This window comes from Hemicordylus capensis, chromosome 4, assembly GCF_027244095.1.
Source record: "Hemicordylus capensis ecotype Gifberg chromosome 4, rHemCap1.1.pri, whole genome shotgun sequence".
Classification (NCBI taxonomy): domain Eukaryota; kingdom Metazoa; phylum Chordata; class Lepidosauria; order Squamata; family Cordylidae; genus Hemicordylus; species Hemicordylus capensis.
This window is the reverse complement of record NC_069660.1, coordinates 164,205,436-164,224,147: the sequence shown is the minus strand read 5'-3', so window position 1 is coordinate 164,224,147 and position 18,712 is coordinate 164,205,436. Positions and strand designations below refer to the sequence as shown.

The window sequence follows — 18,712 nt, the reverse complement described above, 5'->3', positions numbered from 1 at the left end:
TCTCTTTGTAAACCGCCCTGAACTATTTTTGGAAGGGCGGTATAGAAATCAAAATAATAATAATAATGATGATAGATAGATAGATAGATAGATAGATAGATAGATATTGTTAGTTGTTTTCATTATAAGCAGCCAGCTTTTTTTGTTCTTCATCAAATACCAGAGCTTTTTTGGTTTTTCATCCAATTCCAACTTCAATTAGGGATGGGTCCGGACCGGTCCGGAGGCCATTCTAAAGGCCTCCAGACTGTCCGGACCTGGCCGGATCAGTTCGGATGGTGGAGGCTCCTTTAAGGGCGGGGGAGGGTTTACTTACCCCTCCCGCCACTTTCCCCCCTCCAGCGCGTATTGTATGTCGTAATTGGGGTAGCAGGATACCTCCCTGCCGCCCCTTCTCCCTCTTCAATGCAAAAGGCAGCCTTTTGCACTGAAGAGGGAGAAGAGGCGGCAGGGAGGTATCCTGCCGCCCCAATTACTACATACAATGCGCGCGCTGGAGGGGGAAAAGCGGCAGGAGGGGTAAGTAAACCCTCCCCCGCCCTTAAAGGAGCCCCCAACAAAGTGCCGGATCGCAGCGCTGCGGTTCCGTGCACACCCCTAACTTCAATACCCTTCTGCATTAAGATTTCTGTTAATTTGGTCTTACAGCTTTAAAAAAAGAAAAGAAATTAGTGATAGAGTTTTGAGAGATCTTGTATAACCCCCTGCTCTGTGTGGAAAATTCAAAGCTAGAGCATCCTTAATGGCATCCCCAACAGCTGACTTCTGATTGAAGATCTCCAGCAAGGTCTTCAAGTGTTTCCATGATCAGAAGGTTGGGGTGCCCCAGCCTACTGATCATGGAAATGGCCGTGATCACACTTTCAGACTGGGAGTAGCATGATAAGGACAAGGCTTCTTAGCACATCTTCACAGGACTCCAGGGTGCACTCGGGAATGCTGTCATGAGTACAACGTTCCTGGTTCCCCCACCCCCATCTGAACAGGAATTTTTTTTCTTCCAATGATGTTAGGGTATTGAAGTCCTTTGTTATGACTAATTCTTGTTTCCTTGAAGCTTCTGTATTTTGTTCCAGAAAAACATCATCCACATCCTCTCCTTGGTATGGTGGTCAGTAGTAGACTTGACCACAATGTTTTTACTTCTTTCTGAATTTATTTTGAGCCAGATGCTCTCCACTGGGATCTCATGTTATACAACATCCATACTCCCCTGTGAGTAAACAGCACAATGTCTTGCAGTTACTCCCCACAATAGTGTATTCTCACACTATTAATGATGGACAATTAGAAAGACAACAGTCATCTCTGAAATGGAAATGGATGACTGCAAGGAATCTTAGGTTGCAATCCTATGTATACTTCGCTGGGAGTATCCCTGCAGACCATGACCAGTGAAAGTCACAGGGACGGGATCTAAAGGCTTATGCTTCAGCCTTAACACTGTAGATCTGTGATTTGGAGTTGGGCAAGTGGGAGATGTTGGTTCAAAGTTTGTCTCTGACAGAGGCTGTCAGTTCAGCTCAAGTGCGCTTGCATACAATCCTACTCCATTTATGCAGAATTTGACTGAGGAGGATGAGTTTGGGCTTTTAAGCTCTCTGTCCTCCCATCTCTCCATAGTCTTTTCTCTGCTTTCTCCCATCCATGCCAGCTCATCCCTTTTCTTCTGTTTTCTTACAGCTTTCTTTGCACTTGCATCTATATCACGCCATACGTCTGAAACACCTTATCAAATGTCAATGTCAAGCCAACTCCTCCTACTATAAAAACCTTCTGAAAAATCATTTATTTCACAACCTTGTCCACTGTTTTTCAGCCATTGTGTGCTATCACGTATCATTTAAACCTATCTATGCTACCTCTCCCATCCAACTAGTTCTCTCCCCTCACCTGTCTCCTGCTCACATCTGTAAGTCCTCTGTGTCCTGTACAGTTCCTAGCAAACCACTGGTACTATATAAGTAACATGAATAATTTTAATTTATTTTCTGACATTTTTGTGGGTGTGGTGCAAACAGGCCCATGAAGTAAAGCTGGCAGGTGTGTATATGACACGGAACTATTTATATGTAATCAAATTTCCCCTCACCTCAGTAGGGCTCCCACACGCTTCTTAGCCTCAGACATTCCAGTGTTTGGCTTACAGTCCTAGGAGAACACAGAACCATAGCCAGTGAATATACAACTCCACTTTGAGAATTAATTCACATTGAAAATGTTTTTGAAAAACAGACTTCTATTTGTGACCCAAGAGCTTTTATTAAATAATGAGGGTTTGTTTTTAGAATACAGTGGTTAAAAAATCAGTGCCAAATGGAGCTCCCTCCTCAAAGGAGTGTTTGCCCACCTGACCCACTCGCCTCTGCCCATCCAAGTTCTCCTGTGGATCAAGGTGGAATTTTCCAAAAATCACTATCATCATCACATCTAAATAATCCTGAAAGAAATCTCTCTCTTGAGCTATTACGATTGTGAGCATGTCAGTGTGTTGACAAGAGGCAGCTGAAGAAAGTTATTTATCTGAGGCAGGTGTTAAATATAAGCAGATAAAAACTTATGAACTTTAAAAAAGCTATTATTTAAATACACTGTTTATTTAAATAAGCTATTATTTAAATCTACACTTCTGATCATTCAAAGACACTAACATAGACATAGATATTTGGGCGTCGCTGGAGACTTCTAGAAGTTTGTTGATTATGAGGAAATAATTGGCTAGATTATCTCCAGACTAACGAAGCACTGCAGTAGTGAACATGCTGCACACACTATGAGGGAGAAGTGGTTTTTGTCAATCTCTTCTTCCCTCTGTAGCTTACCGTGACTCATATCAGGAAAATATTTTCAGGAGTTGCAGTCAGCTAGAGGGAAGGAGAGACTGATCACACACACACAGTAGCATGTGTGCAGAGTCTCTGCAAATGCACTTAGTTAGTTTGGATGTTGGCCACTGTTTTTCCATTTTTTTCTTGGAAGCCCCACTCAGAAATGTGACAGTCTCTCCTTGCAAAGAAGGCTGGGTATGACCCAGGAAGAGGGTTCATACATTCTGGAACCTCCACTGGTGAAGCTGGGTGGGCAGCAGCAGGTAGCCTATCACGAACCACTACTGGGTAGCTTGCTGTGACACTACCAGAGTGTGCTGTAACTCACCCTTTCTATCTTTAGTTCTCACAAAAGAGTTTGTATGTAAATTTCAGCCTATTTTAAGGGTTATTTTCACTCAAGTGAAATCTATCAAGGAAGGAGGTTATTTTTATAGTGCAGAGCAACTGCTAGTCGCCATGACAACGGGCCTGGTGAAACGCAATAAAGCATCCCTGTGTTATCGTAAACACAAAAGGGAACCTCTGAAATCTAAGAGAAAGGCAATTATTATTGGGGCAGGGAGGGCAATGGAGTATTTTCAATATCACATGGCTCCTTTTAGCTTAGGAAGTTACAGTATCTCTGGCAAGCTTTTGCTATACAGCCCCTAACTCAGGAGTGATAGGGAAAAAAAGGGCCATACACAGGAGCAAGAACAACTCCAAGGCACCCTGGCCTGCACTTGTAGCAGAGAAGATCAGGAATGATCATTCTAGTTAATGTGGAAAACAGGAAATGAAATAGCCAAAAGGGAAGCTGTTTTCAAAGAGCTATATATTGATTGCTTTAGTTGGGCTATATATTGATTGCTTTGTTTGGCCCACAAAGTGAAACCTTTGGTTTGATTTGCCTGTTTGGCATTCTTTTTTTTTGTAGGTGTGTTTGCAAGATATGAAAAGTGACATTGCAGGATGAAATTTCTTGCACCTGCACAGGACACAATGCTATATTTGAAGTTCTTACACCAGCTCAACTGCCACATGTTTTCAGGAGCATCAGGGAAGAAGTAAAACACACTGTAGTGTGATTATCTCCCTTGAGCACTATCACAAAAAACCCAAACAAACCTTTGTATTGCCAGTTATGACATGTTTTGAAGTCTGAATATCAGCTTGATCTCTGAACTTATTTTTAAGGGGAAAGGGATGAAAAGTGCAAAATATATTGTAATGTAGCATTTTATGTGAAACTTCTCAAACATTACGATTTGTTGATATCAGTAGATTGAGAGTAATATATTTCAAAAATTTGCCTAGCTTCTCAGCACTGCAGCCTCTGACAGATGTTGCGTGTTTTCACATGTATTTCCATGACCATGAGCTTGGGGACTTAAACAAACAAACAAAAATTAAGCAGGAAGAAAACAACTCTGATACAAACATTCTGCTTAGGGATGTGCAGGGAACCACGGAGGCGCAGTCCGGCAGTGGGGGGTATGTAGCTTTAAGGGCGGGGGGTAGTACTTACCCCTCCGGCCGCTTTTCCCCCTCCGGTGCTCGACTTTTTAGCAAAGTTTTGGGGGTGGCAGCGTTCCTCCCTGCGGCCCCTGCCCCCGTCGTTGCCCGGCAAAAAAGGAAGTTGAGTGCACGCATGCGCCTGTGTGATGTGTGCAGCGTGCATGCGGAGCGACGGCAACGGGCGCGCACCGCAAGGGGCACATGCGTGCACTCAACTTCCCTTTTTGCCAGGCAACAACAGGGGCAGGGGCAGCAGGGAGGAACGCTGCTGCCCCCAAAACTTTGCTAAAAAGTCGAGCGCCAGAGGGGGGGAAGCTGCAGGAGGGGTAAGTACTACCCCCCGCCCTTAAAGCTACATACCTCCTCCATCGCTGGACCGGCCCCAATCTGGACTGGTTCGGAGGCCTCTAACATGGCCCTGGACCGGTCCAGTGCACATCCCTAATTCTGCTTAAGTTTTGCCTATAGCATTTAAAGACTTGGCACTTATGGGTATAAGATATCAGCAATCCAAATCCTTTCTTATTTTAAACTTGTTATATGTTCCATATGATTCATTTGGCTGCCCTAAATGACTTCTATTTCAAAAAATATTTTTGGTCATCTGCTAGCCCGAGTGTTTGGTTGGGGTATACAGGAGATATGACATTTAAACTATATAAAGGAACCTTGATGTTGGTAGCTAAATAATTCTGCCAAAGAAAAACAAAAGAGTCCTACCGTGAAAAATGTAAGCCACTTGAACTTTTAAAACTTAATTAGCCTACCTGTCATTGTGCTATAGTCCCCCTTGTTTCCTGAAAATGCTTGCAAGCCAGTGCTGCCACAACATAAAGTAGATCACAGAAGAAGAAAATGGAGAAAGCGAAGTGGGAGGCTGTTAAAAAAAAACAAAACACCAAAAAACAAACAACAACAACAAAAAAAAACTCAGCACAGGAGTTCCAGGGCACAAACAGAGTTGCACAACATTGGGGTCTGATGTGAAAGAACTAGAAAGTGAATACATTGAATGGCTGTCACATAGAAGAAGGCACAGACTTGTTCTCTGCTGTCCTAGAGAGCAGGACTAGGTTAATGAGTGCATATTGATGGCACTTCACTGCAAAACAAATATTCTTTCTCAGACTTCTACAAACGGACAAGTACACCTTCCTGATAAACAACAGAAGAGATTCCTTGCCTCCAGGAGGCTCACAAGCAAGACATGAAGGCAATAGTAGGGATGTGCAAAATGTTCCAACGCCGAAATGTTTCAACTTGAAATGGGCCATTTTGAGCTCGAAACAAAACACCCTCTAAATAAAGGGCCTGTTTTGAGCTGGGAACAAAACACCCCATTTCAATCAAAACATTTAGATGTTTCGAGCACCTTTCTGGAGGCCTGTTTTTCCCTTGCTGATTGGTATTCTGGCACTGGCTTTCGATTGGCTTGCAATCTCCTTTCTTCTTGGTTGGCTTCTTATCATACAAATCAAGTGTTGTCATGGGCAACTGTGCCCCCATTGGCTGGGGGGAGGAGGACAGGTGGGGACACAAAAGGAGGGATTTTTGAAATGTATTAAAAGGGACTGAGAGGTAGGTAGAGCCCATATGCCTCTCTTGAAGAGAATACATCAGGAGAGGAGGTAGGTAGGTTTGATTTTGTCATTTTTTTCTCAGCACTGAGCACAATATGGTGTGCTATTGCTACTATTAACTGTCTGGTTTTGCTGGATCTCAGAATAGCAAAGGCAGAACTTGGATGCCCACCTTCCTTGAGTTGGTTTGGATGGTTTCAGAGATAGTGAAGCTCTTCTCACGTTCATTGAGAAGAGCTTCTTCCGGGTCTGCAGGGAGAGCGGGCTTCACCCACTCTCCCTGCAGATGATCCAAAGGCAGCCCTGGGTGGCCGGATTGGCCGCCCACACAACTGCTGGCTCTGTCACAGAGCCAGTGGGGGCTGCAGGGATCGGGGGCTGCGTGGCCCCCAGAAGTTCCAGGATGCCCCACACAAGCATGCGGGGCATCCTAGAGAGACCCCCAAGCCCAGGAGGCTGTTTGTAGCCTCCCGGTCAGGGGTCTACTCATGTGTCGCCATGCGCTGCGGCAACACACGAGCAAAAAGATGAGGTTAATGGAGCGATGGATGGTTAATGGATTCCCATTTACTCTGTGCTCCTGCAGTGTTTTACAAGGCATGGTTGCAAAATGCATTGCAAATTGCAATGCAAAACTTGTGTGCACACTCTGTGGGTGCAGGTTGTTTCAGCCATAGGGAACAGTGGGGAAACTCAAAACACCCCATTGTTCTCCATGGGTAGCTCCTAGGAACACCAAAGTGGTTGTGTGGTAGGACATGATGGGTGCTACCTACCATCCAACCTACAAAAGAAATGGGCAAGCGGGTGATTTTAAACAGATTTACCCTTTGTACCAATGGGCACAATGCCATGGGTACAAGGGGGTGTTTCGAGGTTCCCTATGGCCAAAACACTCAAAATGTTTCACATTTGTTTCACCAAAACAACCAGGGTTGACTGCTGTTTCAATGAAATGTTTCAGCCAGCTGTGTTTTGTTCCAAGTGCAAAACAAAATGCATCATCTGTTACGTGTGCATCCCTAGGCAATAACCTTCCACTAGTGTTGTGCCCCTGGCCAGCAACTAGTATTCAAAGGCATACCGCTTCTGATCATGGAGATCTCACCTATATATCATGATATCATGACTAACAGCCAGCAATAGTGGATTTGTCCTCCTCTCTAAATTTGTCTAATCCTCTTCTAAAGCCTCCTAAGCTAAATGGGTATGTTTTTCCTTGGGGATGAACCTTTTGATCTCCTCACTAAATGTTGTCCATGGCTTGAAGCATCTTTACTCATTGTTAGTTGGTACACCAGTTGTGACTCTTCCTGGAAAAATGTGATCTCCCCACAGTAAGCCAGACTTTAGTATCCCTCAGGTTGAATTATACATTTCAAATGTTATAAATTGTATATGAGGCTGATTTTGACGAATGCATGGAAACTTCAACTGGTTCAGAAAATATCTGTGCAGCTAATAATGGGTACAAGTAGGAATGAATGTATCTTCTCAGTACTTTAATAATTTCACTGGATCCCAGTTTGTTCACAAGCATAATGAAAAATACTGGTTTTGACCTATAAATAGTCTGGGGAAAGGGTAACTTGAAGACACCTCCTTCTGTATGAATCTGTCCGGTTACGATCCTCATCAAAGGACCATCTGTCAGTGACCCTTGCTTCTGGAGGCAGGGGTTGGCTAGAAGGAATAGGATTAGGGATGTACAGAACGTTTTGCAGATGGAACATTCCAACTTAAAATGGGCCGTTTTGAATGTTTCAAGCTTGAAACAGAACACTCTCTAAATAAAGGTCTTGTTTTGAGTTTAGAACAGAACAACCCCATTTTGAGCAGAACATTTCAATGTTCCGATCACTATTTTGGAGGGATGTTTTTCCCTTACTGTTTGGTTTTCTGGCACTGGCTTCCAATTGGCTTGCTTCTTGATTTGCTTGTTATCATACAAATCAAGTGCTGTCATGGGCAACTGTGCCCCCGTTGGCGTTGGGGAGAGGGAAGGAGAACCAAAGGAGGGAGTTTCAAAATGTATTTAAGGGACTGGGAGGCAGAGAAAGAGCCCTCAGTGTGCCTCTCTTGAAGAAGAGGATACATCAGGAGGAGGAGACTGTAGCAGCAGAGAACAGCCTGGTGGCGATGGCTGGGCCTGCCTGGCCCAGTGAAGAGAGAGACAGAGAATGCCTGCTGTCCACCCGCCTCTCACTCTCCCCTCCCTCCCTCTCCTCTCCAATACTTTCCCCAATACCCCACCATGTCGACTTGAAATATAGTCAGCATTGGCACTCTCTCTCCCCTCTCCCTTTTCGCACTGCCAACCACTGCTCCCCCCACTTTTTTAAATTGTACCACCAGCAGCAGTGGCTTTATCTGGGTGCTTCTGTGGATTTCTTCTTCTTCTGTGGATTTTTCTTCTTGTAGCCAACCCCAGTTGCTTTGATAAAGTGCTGTGCTGTCTGGTTTATTTTCTTCCTTTGCTGCCCCAAGCTGCACCTTTGCTGCTTGTGTGTGTCTGGATTGGAATTCATTTTTTATTTTTGTAGGCTGGTGTGTTTTGTCTGCTGCTCAGCCTGCCAGGCTCTCTCTGTTTCCCTGGTGGTTTTTTGGGTGGTCTACCCCCTCCCCCTGCCAGCTTTTAATTTTTTTATTTGGGGGGGGGCTGACTGGCAGTGGCACCCACCTGCCCTACCAACTGTTAGTATCCATTTGGCCCGAGTGCCTCCAAGAGCAACACCTGGCCAGACTCCAGCAGAAGATGCAGGGAGGTAAGTCCCCCCACCCTTGGTAAGGTTAGAGTTCTTTAAACAGGGCCTAGTTTGGGGAACGGATCAGGTAGGTACAGGTAAGACTGTGGCATAAGAGATAGGCCACATTAATCCCCTTTCCCTTCGCTTCCCTCAGACTTACCTGATTTTTGCTCGCTCCCCTCCACCCCCCTCCCAATAAAGCCTGCTTCTTTATTTGGGGGGATTTACTTTTTCTAGCTTCTGTGTGTGCACTGTGCACTACAGGACTATAGATAGCACTGTGTGTGGCACACACAGCATAGATAGATCACCCTGACCCCACATCCCATTTTAAAATAACAGCCTTAAATGCACTTCTTCTTCCCCCCTCCCCCACCATCAGAGTCAGGGCTTGAATTTTTAAAAAAAAAATCCAAGATGTCTGGGAGGGTATGAGGCAGAGCCAGAAGCAGAGTGGCAGGCAGCAGATGGGGTGATGCTGTTTGTGGTGGGTGATGGGGTCAGTAAGAAGGACTTACTCCTCAACTCATCCCCAATGTGCATAGGCTCTCCTTTCAGGAGGAGAGTGGTCTTGCCACGCATCCACCAGTGGCAGCTGAGTGAGAATTAGTGGGGAGGTCCTCCCCTGTCAGGGAAGAAGATCTTCCTGTGCCAGCGGAGGAGGTGATTGTGTCAGCTGCTGCTAGCTCAGCCAGATCAGTCATACCATTCTCCCCTGTCACCCTTGTCAGTGCAATACACACACCCCGGCCATCCGAGGCTGAGGAGGAGCAAGAGGAACTCATCCTGCTTCCTGGACCTTCTCAGCTCTGGATCGTGAGTGATGTTGGTGGCCTCCAAAGGAACCACCACCGAAACAGGGCTGAACCAGCTCTGAGCTCTGTGCTGGTGATCCAACCTATGCTGTCTTCACCCACCGCAGGTCACCGGTCAGCAAGGGGAAGTATCCTAAGCATCTTGGGACGTTGGGGATGCTGATGCACCTGCAACAGCATCACCCAGGGGGCCCTATTCCTGCTGGCAGCAATAGGCCTGGTGTGCCCTCAGTTAGTGGCAAGGCACCTGCTCCTGCTCCCAAGCAGGAGATGTTGCCTGCATGCTGGATGCAGTCGGTGGGCAAGAGGTCTGGTTGCCCAGAGCCTCATATCACCCAGGCCATTGCCGAGGTGATTGCTTTAGACAACCATCATTCCAGGTGGTAGAGAATGCCAGCTGCTCCGACTGCTTGCCCATGACTACCAAATCCCCTCACGCACCACCTTTAGCAGGTGGGCTGTGTCCTCCCTGTACTAGGCATGGAAGCCATGTAGGGAGGCCATGTAGGGGCTACTGCATGCAGCAGTGCCTGACACCAGGGTGCACATCACAGTGGATATGTGGACCAGCCGTGGTGGTAGGCATGCTGCTTTCCTGTCCCTCATGGAGCACTATTATTATTATTAGCAGGAGAGCAAGGAGACATCTGCAGGAGAGCAAGGAGACATCGGCAGGAGAGCAAGGAGACATCTGCTGCAGGTAGCATGGCCTGCCCCTCCCATGCAGCGAAGCACAGGTGGGCAGTGCTGCATGTGGAAGTGGTGGACGCTAACCACATGGCAGATGAGCTGTCAGTGGCCATGGATCGCCAGGTGGAGGAATGGCTGTCAATGCAGCCAAACCTTCACCGAGAGGTCATGGTAACCGACAACAATCTGAGCATAGTGAGGGCAGCCAAACAGCTTAATTTTGTGTCCATCCGTTGTGTGGTGCACACTCTGAACCTGGTCATGTGGAATACACTTGGCCTTTCTGGGGCTAAGGCCAGGTGAGACATCCTTGCTGGTGGCACTGAGCGCCAGTCTGCTGCTGCCATGGCTGCTCTTGTGGACAGGTGCCACAGGATAGCAGCTTTCTTCCACCAAAGTGAAAAGGGTAGACATTTGCTCACAGAGAGGCAACTTGAGTTTGACCTATCTGAACACCTGATCCCTCAGGGTGTTCCAACCCAATGGAACTCCACCTTTCTCTTGCTTTGGTGCCTGCAGGAGCAAGAGCGGGCCATCCATGCCGTGGCAAGGAGATGTGGCTTGGAAGTGTGCAACCTATCCAACCAGGACTGGGCACTCATTTCCAAGGTTGTCTTGGCTCTCGAGCTGTTCTTTATTGCCACGAACAGCTTGTGTGCCCAGACAGCAACACTGAGCCAGGCTTTGCCCACCACTCTTCTCCCCGAGAAGACAGTGGGTGGGTTCCAGACCACACTGATCCCACTGAGGAAGGAATCACCTTGGCAGGTTGGTTGAGGACTGGAGTGGCTCTTTTTCAGCCTGGCCTGGAAGGTCTGCAATATGGAGCAAAGATGCAGGCAGTATCCAATCATGGCAAATAATTCCAGTGTCTCTGAAGTCACTATGAGTTCAAGAAGTAGGTAAAAATCTCATGTGCTGGTTTGTCTAAGCATGGATATGAACCTAAGAGCTGGTCTCAGGCTCAGGCCTCTTTCTGGCGGGTACTAAGCACCTGTTCTCATTAAAGAGACCTTAGCTGGACTGGAAAGCAAGCAGTCCTTTCTGTTTCATCTCCCCTTTGTTTCCCTGAGAAGAAAGGATCTTGCAGATGAAAGACACCACAGGGGAGCTTAAGGAGGCCTGTGCCTTCCAGTCTTCTCACATTATGTTGCCTCTCGTTCAGTGTTAATATAGCCTGGCTCACCTCCTCCAATAAAGCAAACACAGCCAGGAGCTTTTACAGGCATCCAAGGGGTTTGTTGAGCAGCTGACATTGAATTTCTGTCATGGCTGGTTCCCTTGGGGTCCTTAGCAATCTCAGCCTGCAGCCTCATCTAGTATCTCTCTTGCAGAACTAAAGATTGGTTGTTGTTTTTTTAAAACATGCGGATAGTTTCCCCTTCCCCATTTTATACCACAGCACACAGATTCATAATCTTGCCTTTTGTTTAATATACATAAAATATTACATTATGTCCCAAAGCCGTCTAGTTCATGCATGTTTACTCAGGTGAAAACCCTGAGTTCAATGAGACCTTTTCCCAAGTGAATGTGCATAGAATTGGAGCTCTAATTTGATCTTCCAAAGCATAGTGAGGTCACTAGCCCTTACCCATACTGCGGAGCTACAGCTCATTCAGAAGGATTTATCCAATTCTAGGCTAAACCAGAGCCTCGGCCAAGGCAGAGATCCAGGAGCAACACAGATCTCACACATCTCCAAGGGCAAAAAAGTCAGAACCTTAATTAAGTTCCATGCAAGATCACAAGAGCTGGGTATGGCAACACAAAACAGATGTTACTCCAGCAGCTTCTTAGAGGAGACTGCCAGTCTTTAAGGCTGTTGCCAAAGTGTGTGAATTGGCCCCACCCCTTCTCTAGGAAAGACTCTGTTGCTTAGAGGGGGCTTGCCCAATTACTTAAGTGGGATGCGACAGCTTCATTGGTTACTGGTCCACTTCCAGGCTAGATTCAAGGTGCTGATCTTGACCTTTAAAGCTCTACACTGCTTGGGGCCAGGGTACCTGTTGGACCACATTCGCCCATATGAATCTCTCCGTTCATTGTCTCAGACCCTGATCATGGCCCTGCTGCTAACAGAGATCCGGTTTGCGGGGACTTGAGACAGGGCCTTTTCAGTTGTGGCCGAAGGCTTTGGAACGCTTTCCCTGAAGAGCTTTGCCATGCTCCCTCCCTCAGTGTATTAAAAACAACAACTAAAGACACACTTTTTAAAGGAGGCTTTTTAATGCTCCATCTTGGGTTATATCTGGTAGGTTATTTAGTTTTTAGTTTTTATAATTCTGGTTTTAGCTTTTAAAATAACTTTTAATTTGAACTTGATGCTGATTGTGGTTTTTAACCTGATTTTTAACTTGTTTACTCAATTTGGTTAATTTTATTACTTTTATTGTATATTATATCTATTTTATTGTTGTGAGCCACCCCGAGCAGTAGTGTACTGGAGGGGCGGGGTATACATATTTTAAATAAATAAATAGAGTGCTGGCTCTAGTGGTACTGGGGAGCTTCTATTACGACAAGCAGATCTGCAGGGTGCTTCTCCAAGTCAGAGGACAAAGGCAGTACTGTGTCCTTGGGTTGTGGTTGGTTGACTCAAGTTTTTCTGCTTCTCGTGGTATGGCGTGGGGGCGAGGTATGAGCAGCACCAGTCACCCAGAGTCATAGCATCTTCCCACCCATTCATCCTCTGAATTGTCCACCTCACCGTGTGTGTTGTCCTGGACAGGTTTTTGATTACTTTTCACTGAATCAATTACAGGGAGTGTGGAGGACCTGCTACCTTGGACAAAGCTATAGTTCAAATCCTAATGTCAACATATAGAAACACTTCCACGTGGTTGAGAGAGATAATCCAAATGTAAAATTGGTTTGTCCCATTCTCCATGCCCCCTCTCCTGAATTTCTGCAGTGAAACGGAACATGTCTGCTCCATGCTGCTGTAGTGATGGATTAAAACCCTTCTCCTTGCTATTCATAAGTATGTTTTGATTTCTAAGGGTAATATGATGACTGACCATTCATTCATTCATTCATTTATTCATTCATTCATTCCCCTCCTCAAACTATAGTTATGTATTAAAATGAAGAGAAGGACCATGGATGGCCAACTGGGAGCACAGTGCCTGGCACAGGGAGCAGGAATTGTTGGGGAGAGCTAAGCAAGAGTCGGGTCTTATTTTGCTTTTTTACTGTCCAGCATGATACGGCTGCCTGTTCCCTGACAGGAGAGTGGAGGCAAAAATACTCTATGTCATTGGGCAGCACTGAAGAGTACTGTAAGTGTGCACTAGAATGACACCCTCTCTTACTTTTTGACTTGCAGCACACTTGCCCGCTGCTCAGAACAGAAAACTAAAAGAAATAAAATCTAAAGTTTCTGCTCAATGGGAACACAAGCAGCTTCAATCAGGAGTTGTGAGTGTGACCCCTGGGTTTACGACAGGCAAAGAGGAGTTTGCAATCACTAGTATTGTTACAGGGTTGCCAGTAACATGTGGCATCACCCAAGGGCATAATCCACAGATCATTTACTCTGGAAAAATCTCATTGAAGCATTATTAAATTGTGTAGGATAATCCACAGCACCTGCAGATTCAATTGTTTGTGGATTGCAACCTAAATCCAGCACCCATAGAAGTGATAAATTAGATCACACTCCTTTCACTGACTTGGCTGGTCTGTGGATCAGGCCTGTAAAGAGTGGTGAATATTCTCTGCAAGATTAAATTTAATTGTTCACACATGGGCTAGTCTTCAGAAGCAGACTAGTTCAAAGCACTATTATTACTAAATTGTAAGTACACAGAAATCCCTGTCTCGAACACAATACATAGCATGTTAAGACTCTGCAGTGCATTAGCAATGAAAACCTAATAGAAGATGGCCTCTCAAGCAGTTAGAAAGAAAGCCCATTATAAAATCAGCCTTTCACTAGAACGGAGCGTGCATTTCCTTAACACAATGTCTCCACTTTAAAAGCATGTTAGGAACAGTTACCCTCTAGAATATATAAAAGTGGATGGAACTTGTTATTAAAGTGCCACCAGACTTTTTTCATGTTATGTTACAACAATAATAAGACAATGTTTTCATGTCTAAAGAAAATGGAGAGGAGGGTCAGGGAACTGTTGAACTCAGAGGACTTGGCAAGCTTTTGTGAGGAACATTTACAAAGATGGATATAACAGCCATGGAGGCCTCGTGCCACAATACACTAAAAGACATAAAACACACCAGCCACGTTATTTTCTGTGCCAGCACCAATGCACCAAGACAGTCTTATTCATCATACCTTAACATTTGCAATTTAGGAAGTACAACTTCTGCTCCTTTTCACTTTTCTATTTGAAACTGAGCATGCAGCAATGTATCAAATTTCCCTTGTGCTGGGACCATCATAGGATTGCTAGATCTCAAGGTTTCAACCTCTTACTCAGAGTCTCCAAAGGGAAACATAAAATATTTGGGTGACTGATGATGGGAAGCTATTTCCTACTTGAGCTTCTAGTATATGCTCTTCCTCTACCCCAGCCCTGCATCCATCAGCCCACCCCGAAGCACCAGTAGCCAGGCTCTTTCCTGGTGTGCAAACAGATTCAAATTTGAACCGACTCCACGTCAAACATGCCTAGTTCGAGAATTCAATGTTGAGCCAACCTTGAACTGAACCTGCCCATGTTCAGCTCGATCTTGAGCCAAACACCCCCCGGCCAGTTCAGGGGCTCTACCTTACAAAAGTGTTTTTTAACTAAAACTTACTACCTCCAGGGGCACTGCCACAGCCATGAGGGGGGGTCACCCCTCCCCCACACCAACCTCCCTTGGTGTCATTCAGGGTGGTTTTATTGGGTGATTTTTGTGCCCTTCCGGGCCTCTGTGTAGTTGAGGTAACCATTTTGGAGGCTGCAGCACATGTGTAATGGGCCTCTGTGTAGCAGGGACCCGGCCATACAGAGGCCCATTGAACATGTGGAGCAGCCTCCACAATGGCAGGTGCAATTACACAGAGGCCCGGAACGGTCTGAAAACCACCTAAACCAGGCCGTAATGACACCGGGGGAGGCTGGCTGGGGGAGGGGGAACCTCCAGAGACTCCCCCACAGCCACATCAGCAGCCCTGGAGGCGGTAAATTTCAGTTAAAAACATTTTTTAAAAACCCTAACTCGAACCGAATTGAGGGTTGTTTGGGGGTGTTCGGGTGTGCACAAAACCAAACATGCCTGGTCCGGTTCGAGTCCAGTTTGGATTCAAACCGAACCAGGCATACTGCTTTTGTGCACACCCCTATCTCTGACCAGTCAAGTGCAGTCCTCTCCTTCCACCAGGCACTACTAGACCACCTGACTCCACCCTCAAGGCATCACCCCTTAGCTACCAGATTCTACCTGTCACATCTCTGCCTCTGGGATTCAAGAGACTGGCAATCATATACTATGACTTTTGTTCTTCTAGTGGGCTAAACGAATGTTGATGTGGAGCAATTCAAAGATGAATAGTTTTACCACAAACTTTAACCATTCAATTCGGGACATCAATATCTCAGTATTGCATTTAAAGTGCCATTTCAGTATTTGGGATTATGATTTCAGTTTTTGGTTGACAAGTATGGGTGATAAGAGCTCAAATTTGGTGTCAGGGCTTGAAGTTCAAACCCCCAAAGTAGTATTTAAAAACTTTCCAGGAAGCCTAATGTAGTATTTTGATATCTTCTTCCTAATATGGATCAGAGGTATGCTAGAGATTTCAAGTTTAGTTTTCAAATCCCCCAGTATTCAACATACATTTTTTTAAAAATGAGGGGGAAATTATCACCGATTTCCAGTCTGAATGCAGTTTTTTTACACCTCACACAATTTCAATTTTTTAACTCAATGGATTTTGATATTGTCAGCTTTTGTTATGCTAGACTGCCAAGTCCAGACTGCCAACATGGAGGATTTTAAGGGAGCATGCCACAGGACAAGGAAGGCATCTCTCCATAATTGAGAGTTCCCAGATAATTACCTGAGTTTTGCTGGAGTTCAGGGCTGTAGAGGAGGCTTGTTGAACTTCAAAAGGATGCATCATCAAAGGGATTTGTTGAAAAATCCTGTGCCCAGTGTATTTCAAGGGCACAAAAACAGAAAAAAGATTAATGCTGGCAAAGAATTCCACTGATTGTAATAGCTGTGGAAGGCATCATTTCTTAAATTTGCAGCCCAATATATACTTATTATCACCAACCCCAAGGTGGGTCATAAAATCAGGGATTTTGTCAAGCAGCTGCTTAGCCACAATGCTTTTTCACTGGGGGAGCAAAGACAATCATTGAACATAAGAACATAAGAACAGCCCTGCTGGATCAGGCTCAAGGCCCATCTAGTCCAGCATCCTGTTTCGCACAGTGGCCCACCAGATGCCACTGGAAGCCACAGGCAGGAGTTGAGGGCGTACCCTCTCTCCTGCCATTACTCCCCTGCAACTGGTACTCAGAGGCACCCTGCCCTTGAGGCTGGAGGTGGCCCACAGCCCTCTGACTAGTAGCCATTGATAGACCTCTCCTTCATGAAGTCATCCAAACCCCTCTTAAAGCCATCCAGGTTGTTGGCTGTCACCACATCCTGTGGCAGAGAGTTCCACAAGTGGACCACACGTTGTGTGAAAAAGTACTTCCGTTTGTTGGCCCTAGACCTCCTGGCAATCAATTTCATGGAGTGACCCCTTGTTCTAGTGTTGTGTGAGAGGGAAAAGAATCTCTCTCTCTCCACTTTCTCCACGCCATGCATGATTTTATAGACCTCTATCATGTCTCCCCGCAGTCGTCTTTTTTCTAAACTAAAAAGCCCCAGGTGTTGTAGTCTTGTCTCATAAGAAAGGTGCTCTAGGCCCCTGATCATCTTGGTTTCCCTCTTCTGTACCTTCTCCAGTTCAACAATGTCCTTTTTAAGATGTGGTGACCAGAATTGTACGCAGTACTCCCAAGTGTGGTCGCACCATAGTTTTGTATAAGGGCATTATAATGTTAGGGTTAGGGTTAGGGTTTGGAGGGGCAGGAAGGTTGGGGGAGAAGTCACCATATAGTTTTGATAGGTAATGATATCAGAAGTAAACCATGTTATAATGCATTTTAATTAGGAACTCTTGTAAAGTTTAAAAGAAAGTAAATCAATTAAAACAATGGCTCACATTCAGCACTGTGACACGGTGGCAGTTCAGCTCTGCCCACACACTTCTGCCTGTGTCTAAAACACCATCCACATTGTTTGGAGCAGGGCTGTTCTGCTGCCAACTAAAACTTTGAGATGGCAGTTGTGTGATGATGCATCCATTATTTCCAGTGGAGGTAGTATCGTGCACCAACAGTCGAGCAGTTTTAAGACACAGTGGAACAGCCATGTTCCAGCACAGTGCAGACTGTGCTTTTGACACATGCAGCACCGCAGGCAGTGCTGAGCCACCCTGTTCTGCAACAGTGCAGGCAGTGCTGGACCATGAGCATTTTGCAGTGCCAAATGTAAGCCATTGTTTTTAAATTGATTTGCTTTCTCTTACACTCTACAAGCATCACCTTGTACAAGCACTTTACAGGCATAAAAAACAATAGCACACAGAGGTGGAGGCTGCAGGCAATTCCTCATTGTTCTTTCAGAACACTGGGTGTGTATTGTAACTTCTCTAAATTGCCAAGTGAGATGTTTAAGATGGTTCTCTTGATCATCTGTGTTCATATTTCTTTGGTGTGACCAATTAACTTTGCCCCATGTGATATGCCTAAGCTGCAATTCTAAAGACTGAGGCTTTAAGTTACTGAAATGTTAGGAATCTGAAGACTGAAAGAAAATTTCATATGGGCAGCAGAATTATCATTGGGGTGGGGAGGTCACTGCCCCTCTTTGCCCTCCTGTTGCTAAACTTCTGCATACACCCTGGGCTGTCTGATCACCCATGCAGACCATCAGCCATGTATTCCCCCACCCTCTCTTTTGGAGGCCAGAGAGCAAAAACAGGTAGTTTTTCCAAGATCTGGGTTGAGATTCATAGTAGGCTTGTGGGTCACACTCAGCTTAGTGAACCATAATTGCACAGGCCTACTGAAGTGTACCATGAATAAACCAGCTTTAGCCAGATATTTCTCAGTAAACCTTCTCCTGATTCTGACACTCTCAGAACCCCTGCCAGGAATGCTGGTCCAGTATTGATCCTTCAGGATCCTGCATTTGAATGTTGTATTTTCGCACCTGGGCTGTGGCACAGCTTGCCAAAAACCACTTAGCCTTCATTCAGTAGTTCAGAAGTGAAATGCAAACCTGCTTCTGAGAAGGGCGGGAAAGAAGTCATTACAACATCTGGATGCTTTAAAGAAGATTGCTGAGAACTGTAATACTCAAGATTGACTTGAGAATTTGGGGGGTGGATTTGCAGCAGGAGGATGTTCCTCATATATAGTACCTGCCCCCTGAGTATATGTGAGCAGACTTGGCCCAGATGTCTCTTTGTTTTCATAGAGGAGACTAATTGCCTTTCTTGTTTCAGTCTGAGAAGTTTTCCTGTGTCACTCTCCAAATAA

General features: G+C 45.5%; 2 long non-coding RNA genes across 5 annotated transcripts in view; one reads left to right on the top strand and one right to left on the bottom strand.

Annotated features, from left to right (window-relative positions):
* Positions 1 to 18,712, bottom strand: part of LOC128352955 (uncharacterized) — a 62,679-nt gene that overhangs the window by 37,634 nt on the left and 6,333 nt on the right. For 3 of the 4 annotated variants that reach the window (XR_008320732.1, XR_008320734.1, XR_008320731.1), the window contains exons 3-5: positions 16,171 to 16,255; positions 5,096 to 5,148; positions 2,093 to 2,151 (exon numbers count right to left, since the gene is read on the bottom strand). This is a non-coding gene — a long non-coding RNA (uncharacterized LOC128352955). The remainder of the gene's footprint in view (positions 1 to 2,092; positions 2,152 to 5,095; positions 5,149 to 16,170; positions 16,256 to 18,712) is intronic. The other variant, XR_008320733.1, reaches the window with a different exon arrangement.
* LOC128352956 (uncharacterized) lies at positions 2,955 to 4,126 on the top strand. Its single transcript, XR_008320735.1, has 2 exons — positions 2,955 to 3,091; positions 3,748 to 4,126. It is a non-coding gene; the product is annotated as an uncharacterized LOC128352956 (long non-coding RNA).